This window comes from Budorcas taxicolor, chromosome 10 (genome assembly GCF_023091745.1).
Source record: "Budorcas taxicolor isolate Tak-1 chromosome 10, Takin1.1, whole genome shotgun sequence".
Taxonomy (NCBI): Eukaryota; Metazoa; Chordata; class Mammalia; order Artiodactyla; family Bovidae; genus Budorcas; species Budorcas taxicolor.
This window is the reverse complement of record NC_068919.1, coordinates 6460424-6472829: the sequence shown is the minus strand read 5'-3', so window position 1 is coordinate 6472829 and position 12406 is coordinate 6460424.

Genomic DNA, 12406 nt, shown 5'->3' with positions numbered 1-12406 from the left:
TGTTTGGAAACCTCTCTTCTTAAAATTCCCTTCCCGGGATGGGCTTCCCTTCCCGGGACAGAGCTCCCTCCCCACCTCCTTTGTCTCCTTTTTCGTCTTTTATATTTTTTCCTACCTGTTTTTGAAGACAATGGTCTGCTTTTCTGGTTGCCTGATGTCCTCTGCCAGCCTTCAGAAGTTGTTTTGTGGAGTTTGCTCAGTGTTGAAATGTTCTTTTGAGGAATTTGTGAGGGAGAAAGTGGTCTTCACGTCCTATTCCTCCGCCATCTTAGGACTGCCCCCAAGAATCATGTTTCTCGTATTTACTTTTATAGTTTCAATATGCAAAGCATCATTGAAACTGAAAGTGAAAGTGTGATTCACTCAGTCTTGTCTGACTCTCTGGGACTCCGTGGCCTATACAGCCCACCAGGCTCCTCTGTCATGGAATTCTCCAGGCAAGAATACTGGAGTGGGGAGCCATTCTCTTTTCCAGGGGATCTTCCCGACCCAAGGACCAAATCTGGGTCTCTGGCTTTGTAGGCAGATTCTTTACCCTCTGAGCCATCAGGCAAGCCCCATCAAACAACGTTATATGTTTTTTACTGATGCACACATTAGTAAGTATATAAATACACACCACAAAATGACCCCCACCAAATGTCCGGCAGTGACTGGCCCTGGAGAGGTGGGAAGTCTAGGATCAGGCTGTGGTTCACTGGAAGTCATAAGCAAACCTACAGTCGCCCATCCCCCCTTACCTGTGGTTTCCCTTCCACAGTTTCAACTACCTGTTGACAACTGCAGTCTGAAAATGCTAAATAGAAAATTCTGAAAATAAGGAGTTCAAAAGTTTTAAATTGCACACTGTTCTGAGTAGTGTAATGGAATCTCACACTGTCCCCCTCCATCCCGCTGAGAACAGCTCATCCCTTTGTCCTTTGTCCAAAGCATCGCACCCAGTCGTTACTCAGTAGCTGCCTGGGTTATCAGATGGCTTGTTGGGGTATCATATGGCATGTGTTCAAGTAACCCTCATTTTACTTAATAATGCAACCTGTAAGAGTAGTGTTGCTGGTAACTGGAAGATCCAAAGAGAAGCCATAAGAACTTCCTTAAAGTGAACAGGTGAATATTCTTGACTCAATAAGGAAAGAGAAAAAAAATCATAGGCTGAGGTTGCTAAGCTATGTGGTAAGAATGAATCTTCCAACCGTGAAATTGTGAAGAAGGAGAAAAGTCTTGCTGGTTGTGCTGCTGCGTCCTGAGCAGCGGGTGATGGGTTAGTGAAGAGGAAAAGGCATCACATTTGTACCAGAACCTATTTTGAGAGAGGGGGAAGGCCCTTTTACACATTTATGTAACTTTTATTACCATTTATTGCTATAATTGTTTTATTTTATTATTATTATTGCTGTTAATCTCTTACGGTGCCTAATTCATAGATGAAACTCTCACTTAGGAATTCATGTATCTATTTGGTGCTGTGTGTGGTTTCAGGCATCCTCTGGAGGTGTTGGAGTGTATTCCCCAAGGATAAGAAAACTGAAGCAAACATGACCTAATGCTAAGATCTGATAAAGTGGATGATGGTATAAAACTATGAGGTTACATAATTAGAACTTATATAAACAGTCTATGGGTTAAAGACGCTTACCTGTCCACATGCTGCAGTCCGTGGGGTTGCAAAGAGTCAGACTCAACTGAGTAACTGAACAAAGATGGAGACATGTCTAGGAGAAAGGCTATTTGAGACTCAAATGGGAAACTTGATGACTATTATTTCTTTCTCTTTGGCCATACCACACGGCATGTGTGATCTTAGTTTCCACACCAGGGATTAGATCCAAGTCCTGCATTGAGAACATGGAGTTTTACCCACTAGACCACCAGGGAAATCCCAATAAATACTTCTTGATTTGAATTGGAGCAAACTTCCAACTTAACTGGGGCTTCCCAGGTGGTGCTAGAGGTAAAGAACCATCTGCAAACACAGGAGCTGTAAGAGATGCGGGTTCAATCCCTGGGAAGGTCTCCTGGAGAAGGGCATGGCAACCCACTCCAATATTCTTACCTGGAGAATCCCCATGGACAGAGGAGCCTGGTGGGCTGTCCATAGGGTTCCAAAGAGTCAGACATGGCTGCAACTTAATTATGCCAAGGCTTGCTGTTTCCTTTAACTAGTAAATAATTCCCATTAGAGTCTGGGGGATGGGGTAAAGAGACCCCAAGTACATTCCTCCCCTTGGTCTACAATGCAGCCTTTATGACAGACATGGCCCCTCACCCAGTCTCACCCCCTGCCATTCCTCCCACACACATACTCTGCCGTAGTAATGGATATCCTTGCTGTTTCTGAAATGCTGTGCTTTTCATGACTTGGCCTTAGGACATGTTGTGCCGTCGTCTTTCAGTGCTATTTCCCCTTTCCTTCCTGGCAAGCTTACCTTACATATTGACCCCGCCTCCTGTCTGAATCCTTCCCCAGCCCTGCAGTGGAGTTAGCTACCCCCTAGTCCACGTCCTTACAGTACTTTGCACAGCCCCTGTCGAAATGCATTTAAGTGCATGTCTGTGATCGCAACAGATAACTCCTTTTTGAAGACACAAACTGTGCTGAAATGGCACAGCTAAAGTTATGCATTATACCCGCTGTTTGTTCAGCACCAGGCACAGATTATATCTAACCATGTCAGTCATCAATTTCTATTCTGTAAATGTGGAAATTGAGTCTCTGAGGGGTTTCAGTTCAGTTCAGTTTAGTTGCTCAGTCGTGTCCGACTCTTTGCGACCCCATGAATCACAGCACACCAGGCCTCCCTGTCCATCACTAACTCCCGGATTTCACCCAAACTCATGTCCCTCGAGTCGGTGATGCCATCCAGCCATCTCATCCTCTGTCGTCCCCTTCTCCTCCTGCCCCCAGTCCCTCCCAGCATCAGGGTCTTTTCCAATGAGTCAGTTCTTTGCATCAGGTGGCCAGAGTACTGAAGTTTCAGCTTCAACATCAGTCACTTCAGTGAACACCCAGGACTGATCTCCTTTAGAATGGATTGGTTGGACCTCCTTGCAGTCCAAGGGACTCTCAAGAGTCTTCTCCAATACCACAGTTCAAAAGCATCAATTCTTCGGCACTCAGCTTTCTTCACAGTCCAACTCTCACACCCATACATGACCACTGGAAAAACCACAGCCTTGACTAGACGGACCTTAGTCGGCAAAGTAATGTCTCTGCTTTTCAATATGCTATCTAGGTTGGTCATAACTTTTCTTCCAAGGAGTAAGCATTTTTTAATTTCATGGCTGCAGTCACCATCTGCGGTGATTTTGGAGCCCAAAAATAAAGTCTGACACTGTTTGCCCGTCTATTTGCCATGAAGTGACAGGACCAGATGCCACGATCTTCGTTTTCTGAATGTTGAGCTTTAAGCCAACGTTCTCACTCTCCTCTTTCACGTCTCTGAGCACGTTCACTTGCTAAGGTCACACAGCTGGAAAGTGGTAGAGCCAAGATGAAGAATCTGTGTTTGTCTCACTCTAAACTCATGCTGTTCTGTGCTGCTTCTCAGTCTTACTCACCTTGAGGGTCCCAGAGTCTGGTACACGGCTGAGGACATTGCTGTTGCTCAGTCACTCAGTTGTGTCAGACTCTTCGCAACCGCACGGACTGCAGCGCACCAGGCTTCCCTGTCCTTCACTGTCTCCTGGAGCTTGCTCAAACTCATGTCCATTGAGTCGGTGATGCCATCCAACCATCTCCTCTTCTGTCACCTGCTTCTCCTCCTGCCTTCTATCTTTCCCAGCCTCAGGGTCTTTTCTAACAAGCCTATGCACAGCCGAGTACGTAGTAGACACTAATAAATATGTGATGAATGAATGAAGGAAAAAATGAATGCACAGGTGGGTGAATAGCCCAGGAACCACTGGAGGCAGAAGTTTACTCGTGTCTAGAGAGCAGAAAATATTAGTTGCCTATTGTTTGTACTTTGCATTCTAATGGGTTTACAGCAAAGGGCACCTGGGCAGGAAAACGGTGCATCCCCCACATTTCATTACTGATTAAAACGATTCAAGACGTAACATGAGTGACTTCAAATAAGCAAACCGAGCAAATGCAAGAAACAGCAGAAAGCAGAATGTGGAAATGGAGGTAAGATAAATTGGATCTGAAATATTTGGGTCTCACAAATGAGAAATCAGAAGACAGGGTTGCTTCCTTTAGCTTTGGTCAGCAAGCAAGTTAAAAAGGCAAAAATAGAAAATAGCAACATTGAGGCTTGAATTCTTAAAAAAAATATAGTATTTCAAATGACCCTTTCATTCAGAGATCTCAAAGTATTCAGCAATATGTTTGCCTTTGGCTGTGTGTATGTCTGTGTGTGTGTGTGTGTGTGTGTGAGATCAGTCGTGTCTGATTCTTTGCGACCCCCATGGAAATTTTCCAGGCAAGAATACTGGAGTGGGTTGTCATTTCTTACTCCAGGGGATCTTCCTGACCCAGGGATCAAACCTGAGTCTCTTGTGTCTCCTGCATTGCAGGCGGATTCTTTACCACTTCACCACCTGGGAAGCCCTTTCGCCAAATAGATGCCAATAAAAGAAGAAGCGCCACCCGGTTAGCCTTGGAGGCGGAAGAATGAGGGGCTTCAGGAATCTGTCCTGGGACTGCGGCTGGCATTCAGGCAGACAGGGAAGTGTGTGTTGCCTTGCATATGATGCAAGGGCCATTGGTTTGTGCGACGTGCTCATTCATCCAGCATAGCAGGGTTCAAGTGTTGGGGCGGTCAGGCCCAGAAAGCTGGCTCTGGAGCTTTCCCCCCGTCCATCTCCAGGCACAGCAGTGACTTCCTTCGTTGAGTCATTTCAGCTGTAAAATGGACATAACAATACCCATTATATCTGATGCTATTAGTCCTCAATTTACAGATGAGCAAAATGAGTCTCAGAGAAGTTAAGTGACCTGCTCAAGGTTGTAGCGATAAGAAGTGGTGGTGTTGGAATCCAAACCTTGGCCTCTGACTTAATCCTGTATGGTCCCCCAACTCCTCCATCATATCTCCCTGCCTCATCCCTCTCTTTTCTCATAAGCCAGAAAGATGTGATAACTGTGAGGATTAAGAATGCCTGGTGTAGGGACTTCCTTGGTAGACCAGGGGTCAAGAATTTGCCTTCTAACGCAGGGGGTATGAGTTCAAGCCCTGATCAAGGAGTTAAGAGTCCTCATGCCTTGTGGCCAAAAAAACCCAAACAGAAATAACAGAAGCAATATTGTAACAAATTCAATAAAGACTTTGAAAATGGTCCACATCAAAAAAAAAACTTTTTGAGAAAAGGAGAATCCCTGGTGCAAACTAGTTGGGGGAGGTTCCAGCAGCAGGAAGGGCTCTCTCAAAGCGGAATGCCCTTGTTAGGTAAACACTGTTGCTGAAACATCTCTTCCCTTTCGGGATACACGTCACGGCCACTAGGTGGCAGAGTTGTGAAGCCAAAGATCCCAGAGCAGGCTGACTCAAGAGCCAGTCTCCACAGAGATCACAGCCAAGTTCACTTTTTGACAGCTTTGAAGTTCGAAGGCAAAAGAGACTTCTTCTCTTTGTAAAACAATTCCTCTTTTGCAACCAGGGGCTTCTTTAAACAAACCTGACATTCCCCTCCCCTGACTAAACTCCTTTGGTCCTCCATCTATCTATCCACTTATCCATCGATCCATCTACACACCCATCCACACATCCAACCTTCCATACATCCTTTAAATATTTATGAATATGTAGTATGTACCAGGCACTGCTCAGCACTGGGGATAGAGCAGTGAGCAGACAGATCCAGAATTCACTCTCAGTGAGCTTATGTCTTACTGGGAAAATATGGACATTAACCAATAACCACACAAATAAATAGACCACTGCAGCTTAGGACACAGGTTGTGAGAGAAGGTGTCATGTTACCTAAGGGACCCGACTGTTCTGATGAATGTAGTAACCGAGAGAGGTGGGATGGGTGGGAGACTTCTAAACTTAGAGAAGACAATGTAGAGAGGTCCTGGGTGTGACAAAAACGTAGTAAAGTTCAAGGCAGAACTGCTAGTGGAGGGGAGCGGAGGGCAGTGGGAGAGGAGGGTGGATAGTCAGGCTTATTGGAACTTTTCAAATTCAAAAATCAAAACCGTATTTCCAAAGTAATTCCAGCTTGGCCTGCCCTTGTTCTTTTCTCATTATGCCCCAGTAACTCAGTTTGGATTAAGGGGAAGAATGAGGCAGGGGCTACAGTTAGGGTGTGTATACCTGTCGATTTGATGGGGAATTTCAGGTCTGCAAAACTGAGAATGATGGAGTGAAAAAGGGTGAGAAGAAAGATGAATAGACAGGTTCATCATCTGCCTTCGTCCAGAAGGTCTTCTGGGCAGCTAGAGAGGAGGGGTCATGAAGAGAGCAGTAGATGAGGAGGAGAAGTTACACGATGCCTCTCTGTCATCAAAGAGCGGGTTCAAGGCTGAACACGGCCAAGGTACTTTGGTGAGATCAAGCATCGCCTTCAACAGACCCAGTTTTCATTTCCAGAGTTGCCCTGCCTAGGCATGTGCTCTTTGGCAAGAAAATTTCATCTCTATGAAGTGCCACGTGGGGATAGTAGCACCCCCCTTGAAGAAGCAAGTTCAAGCTGCAGAAGCTATTTCTGCGGAGCTTTTCATTCAGCGGGTGTTATGATGATGGCCACGGAACCCATCCTGGGTCTGGGGATCCAGTTTGTCCAACCCAGACCATGGTGGTGCCTCTGACTACTGAATCATTCAACCAGAAGAGCCCTGACCCATGGGTCCATTCTGGTCATTTTACAGATGGGAAGACTGAGGCTCAGCACTGGGAGGGACTTGCTCAAGGCTTTGGCCTTCCTAAAACCCAGGATTTTCCCCACAGTGACACCTACAGGGGCCTACCTTGGCTCATGGGTCTCCTGTGTAGGACTTGGAGAGCTACTAAGGAGGGACAATATTGGCAAATAGGAGGAACTGATTTGCTCCACTTGGGTCCATGATCATCATAATTGTTGTTCAGTTGCCAAGTTGGGTCCCACTGTTTGTGACCCCGTGGACTGCAGCACACCAGGCCTCCCTGTGCTTCACCAGCTCCTGGAGCTTGCTCAAACTCATGCCCCTTGAGTCAGTGATGCCCTCCAACCATCTCATCCTCTGTCGTCCCCTTCTCCTCCCACCTCAATCTTTCCCAGCATCAGGGTCTTTTTCTGTGAGTTGACTCTTTGCCTCAGGTCCAAAGAATTGGAGCTTCAGCTTCAGCATCAGTCCTTCCACTGAGTACTCATCATAATGGTGACCACTGTATCCTAGAAATCACAGTCAACACTTTACAGGAGGGACACCTCCAACCTCCTGTGTCCCTGAAAAGTGGGTGTTATTATACCCATTTTCCAAATGAGGAAACTGAGGTTTGGACAGATTACATTTTCTCATCAAAGATCCCATAGCTGGGAAGTGACAAGTCTGGAAGTAAAATCTCAGCCTGACACCCTGTGCTCTCTACCTTCTACCTTTTTTATCTCATGTGACCCTCCCCTCTTCACAGGTGAGGCAACAGGCACACAAAGGTACCATCACTTTTGCTGGGAGCTGCTGGGAGTCACACCCATGATTTGAACTGGTGATGTGAACACTTGTGCTTCAAAGGATCTCCAGCCCTGAAATCTTTCACTTTACGAGTGTCACCCAGGCCTTTCTGCATCCCCGGCCCTCAGTCACCTCAGCGCTTTTTACCTTTACTTTCCTCCTGGAAGCACAGAGAAGACAATTCTAGATTTAATGAGGACCTTGGTCCCTGCCATGTATCAGATCTTTGCTGAGCCCTTCTGTATAGCCCTAGCCTCCTCACGTGTAAGTGGACTCACCAGGTTACCTCTTAGGGTTGTCGTGAGACTGATTCAGTGACGTGATGAGAAACCAGAGCCCAGTCTCTGGAGGAATACGTATGTTCCACTGACCGGGGAACGTGGCCAGGAAGAGGCTGCAACTGAAACCGAGCCTCATGCTGCTTAAGAAAATCTAGGCTGCTTTGGCTTGTCCTGTTCTGTAGAGCTAGGCATCCCGATTCTTTCCAAATGCAGCAATGGAGCAATCGTTGTATTTGTTCACTGCAGTGAGTTAATCAGAACAGACTTCCTGCAGTTGGCAACTGGAGCAGGGGAAGGAAGGGGGCGGTCCTCCAGCTCCTCCAGCTACACCCAGCCTCACTGGGGATGGAAGGATGAATCTCTTGGCATGTCTGCAACCTGCTCAGTTTCACTCTGGCATAAGGGCTGGAAAGCTCTGTAAACTCCACTGCTTGTAAGAAGCACCCGGGGAGTCTGGAAAAGACCCCAGGGCCCAAGGGGCCCATCCAGCAACATCAGATCTCTGGGAGTGAGAACCAGGCATCAAGTCTTTTAAAGTTCTCCAGGTACCCTCCAATGTAGAACCAAGTTTGAGTATCTATGCTCCAAGGAACTTATCCTTTTAGAAAATTCTTCTTCCCTCAATTTGGGTGGGACTTGTCTGTAACACTGAGCTGAGATCAGGCTCTTGGTCACATACAGTATCTGGTTCACAAGATAGAGGGACCTCCTTGAAGTTGTTTGGAAGTAGGGCAAGAAAGAGACTCAGACCAAGGGGTAATGTGTGCCACCGAGGAAGAAGAAAGTCAGGAAATGCTCACTGTGAGCACGTTAAAGAGGAGTCATTTTCCCTTGACGCTGGTAGAATCTACTCTATCTCCCCAAATGGTATGTACAGTAATTTTCTTCAGTTCAACCATTGTTTTTTTTGGGCACCTGCTCTAATGTATCCAGGGCTATGTTCAATGTCAGTGATACATAGCTGATACATAGTTTAATAAACCATAGTTAAACTCTGAGCTGTGTGTGTGTGTGGGAGGAACGAACAGAGAGATGACAATGCTCTGACTTAAGAATCGAATCAAGATTCGTGGAAAGTCCTATGAGAAGCCAATGAAATGCTGCCTCACTTAGTCTAAAGGGAATGGCTTCCTGGCAAAGCGGGTTTTGAGGGATCAATAGGAGTAAACTGGGGTGTAAAGATTCTTGGTTTGTGATATGCTTGGGAAATAGCTTGCAGCTGCTTGGTCGGGAGAGCAAACAAGCTGGATCATGGAGATTCTTGAGTACCAGACTGAACTTGGACTTTGTCCTGTAGGGAGTGAGAAACCTTGGAAAGAGAAAATGTGTAATCCTATTTTTTCCCCAAGGATGTTAACCGTAGTGCTATGAATCAAAAGCAATGAACTCTATATAGCTCTTCAAAAATCATTCAAGCAGGGCTACATAAATCATAAAAAGCAAGTGGTATGAGATGATATTAGCATGATATTATTTATTTGAAGTTTAAAAACATGACAAAAATATAGTGTATTGTTTATAGCTACATGCTATATATAGTAAAAGTACAGCATCGCTCCTGGAATGATTCCCAGCAGTTTCTGGATGGTGGTTCTCCCTGGGGAAGGACAGAAGACTTGAGATCAAGAAGGGATATACAAGATGAGTTAATTGTACCCGCAAGTTTTTCTTTCTTTACATAAATAGTAAAAAGATCTGAAGCAAATGACTAAATGGTGAGATGCTTAAGGCCAGCATATACCTTATAATATGTATGTGTGTGTGCGCATGTGTTCAGTTGCTCAGCTGTGTCCAACTCTTTGCAATCCTATGGACCGTGGCCTGCCAGGCTCCTCTGTCCATGGGGTTCTCCAGGCAAGAATACTGGAGCAGGTCGCCATGCCCTCCTGCAGGGGATCCTCCCGATCCAGGGATTGAACCCATGTCTCCTGTGTCCCGTATTGGCAGGCTGATTCTTGACCACTGAGCCACTTGGGTTACACTACATCTCCCCTAAATTTTCTCTCTGTTAAAAATATTCATAGTAAGAACTCCAATACTTTGGCCACCTGCTGAAAAGAACTGACTCATTTGAAAAGATCCTGATGCTGGGAAAGACTGAAGGTGGGAGGAGAAGGGGACGACAGAGGATGAGTTGGTTGAATGGCATCACTGACTCAATGAACATGAGTTTGAGTAAACTCTGGGAGTTGGTGATGGACAGGGAGGCCTGGCGTGGTGCAGTTCATGGAGTCGCAAAGAGTCGGATACGACTGAGCGACTGAACTGAACTGAAGGATATTTTGAAAACAGAGTTATAAAGCAATGTTTTTCGCTCTCCAGACACCCTTCCCATTGCTTGTATACTTTTTAGTGCCCTTATGTTTTCCATCAGATGCATTTAAAAGAGAAGTGTGTCCAAAAATGTTCTCCATATAGAATCATAGAACAATTAATTTCACAGGCTTTGGAAGTAGTTTAAACATGCTCAAGATACAGTTCAGTTCAGTTCAGTTGCTCAGTCGTGTCCGACTCTTTGACCCCATGAATTGCAGCACACCAGGCCTCCCTGTCCATCACCATCTCCCAGAGTTCACTCAGACTCACATCCATTGAGTCCGTGATGCCATCCAGCCATCTCATCCTCTGTCGTCCCCTTCTCCTCCTGCCCCCAATCCCTCCCAACATCAAAGTCTTTTCCAATGAGTCAACTCTTCACATGAGGTGGCCAAAGTACTGGAGTTTCAGCTTCAGCATCATTCCTTCCGAAGAAATCCCAGGGCTGATCTTTAGAATGGACTGGTTGGATCTCCTTGCAGTCCAAGGGACACTCGAGTCTTCTCCAACACCACAGTTCAAAAGCATCAATTCTTTGGCGCTCAGCCTTCTTCACAGTCCAACTCTCACATCCATACATGACCACAGGAAAAACCATAGCCTTGACTAGACGGACCTTAGTCGGCAAAGTAATGTCTCTGCTTTTGAACATGCTGTCTAGGTTGGTCATAACTTTTCTTCTAAGGAGTAAGAGTCTTTTAATTTCATGGCTGCAGTTACCATCTGCAGTGATTTTGGAGCCGCCCAAAATAAAGTCTGACACTGTTTCCACTGTTTCCCCATCTATTTCCCATGAAGTGATGGGACCGGATGCCATGATCTTCGTTTTCTGAATGTTGAGCTTTAAGCCAACTTTTTCACTCTCCCCTTTCACTTTCATCAAGAGGCTTTTTAGCTCCTCTTCACTTTCTGCCATAAGGGTGGTGTCATCTGCATATCTGAGGTTATTGATATTTGGTTTCTCCCAAACTTTGAACTTTGCTCCCCTGTTCTTTTCTCTGATTAGAAATACTTCCGTGGTAACGGTCATTGTCTTCAAAGCTTAGAGACACATTTTGTAATTTCACTGTGGGACTGAAACTGGCTTCTGCCATAAATGAATGGAAAACGAGAAAGATTTCATAGAAATAAAAGCCTCAGTGTAAGTCATGAGTGGGCTTCTCTGGCAGTTCAGCTGGTAAAGAAAGTGAAAGAAAAGTGAAGTCACTCAGTTGTGTCTGACTCTTTGTGACCCCATGGACTGTAACCCACCAGCCTCCTCCGTCCATGGAATTTTTTAGGCAAGAGTGGGTTGCTATTTCCTTCTCCAGGGGATCTTCCCAACCCAGGGATCGAACCTGGGTCTCCCGCATTGCAGGCAGATGCTTTACTGTCTGAGCCACCAGGGAATCTCTGGTAAAGAACCCACCTGCAATGCAGGAGACCCTGGTTTGATTCCTGGTCTAGGAAGATCCCCTGGAGACGGGACAGGCCACCCAGTCCAGTATTCATGGCTTCCCTGGTGGCTGAGATGGTAAAGAATCCTCTGACAAAGCACGAGACCTGGGTTTTATCCCTGGGTTGGGAAGATCCCCTGGAGGAGGGCATGGAAACCCACTCCAGTATTCTTGCCTGGAGAATCCCATGGGCAGAGGAGCCTGGTGGGCTGCAGTCCATGGGGTCAGAGAGAGTCAGACTTGACTGAGTGACTAAGCCCAGCAAAGCACAAGTCACGAGTGTAACTGTAGTCATGGTAACTTTTACCTGTGTGTGTTCACTGCATCTCAGGACACTTCATAACTCACTAAGTTTCCCCCAGAGCCACATGCTACCCCTTCTTACAAATGAAGAATTGAGGTTCCTAGAAGATGCAGTATTTGCCTGATGCCACATTGGAAGTAAATGGCAGAAGTCAGACTCGGGCCTGCTCTCTGGCTCCAAAGCAACGGCATCCCACCCCCGGCTCAGTGTCGTGGCTTGCAAGGACTTTGTCATTCGGTTACAGCAAGTGCCTCTGAATGACATCGTGTTAGACTAGAAAATATCCTGTGCCTGACACTGCCTAGTGCACACCAAGAGTCAAGACAGATTAAACATTTTATCTTTGCTCAAGAGAATGCCCTTGATGAATTGACCCAAATGTCTGAAACCAGACTAGCAAATGGATTTGGTCCTGAATTTCCCACAGAAGGGAAAAAAAATTCATATTCTTTGGGAAAACTCCCAATATTTA